Below are 819 nucleotides of genomic sequence, written 5' to 3' on the forward strand. Positions count from 1 at the left end.
CTTATCTTTTGTATGGCCCTTTCTCTCTCCCCACTTGTCATGTTTTTTGTTAATATATTTTTTTTTATTTTGTGTGTGTGCGTGCTTGCTCCTCGTCCTTTTGATCTTATCGGCTTTTACTTATCTACCATTTCTTTTTTTTCATTTCTATTTCCTTTGTCTTTTATTTATATCCCATTTTCTTTTTTTTTCTTTTATTAATTTCCATTTTCTTTGACTTTTTTTTTTTTTTTGTATTTTCCATTTTATTTTGGCCTTTATTCCATTTTCTTCTTGCTTTTATTCCATTTCTGTTTCCAGTGCCCTTTATTTATTTCCCGTTTTATTTTAGTTTTATTCCTTTTCTCTTTTTTTTTACTTTTATTCCATTTCTGTTTCCATTGTTCTGTATTTATTTCCCATTTTCTTTTTGCTTTTATTCCTTTATCATTTTCTTTTGGCTTTCATGCCTTTTCTCTTTTCTTTTGACTTTTATTCCTTTTCTCTTGATTTTCATTCCTTTCCGTTTTCTCTTGCCTTCTAGTAATTATCCATTTTCTTTGCAACTATTGATTCTGTTTTGGTATTACCATTTTTCTTCCTCCCCGATCTTCTCCACTGGTTGATCTGTCCAGGTCTGTGCCGTCGTATCTTCTCTCTTATACTCACTATTATCCTATTTTATATTAAGCTCTCTTTTCCTTCTCTTTTTTTTCTGACCCCCCCCCCCCCGTTCTCTCTTCTCTGTTTTTCGTCTTATTTCGTCTCATTCCCCCCCGTAGTCTTTGTTTTCTCTCTTCTCCTTTTCCTACTGTTGCCTCCATCTTGTGTAATCCAGGT

This window comes from Penaeus monodon, chromosome 34, assembly GCF_015228065.2.
Source record: "Penaeus monodon isolate SGIC_2016 chromosome 34, NSTDA_Pmon_1, whole genome shotgun sequence".
NCBI classification, from domain to species: domain Eukaryota; kingdom Metazoa; phylum Arthropoda; class Malacostraca; order Decapoda; family Penaeidae; genus Penaeus; species Penaeus monodon.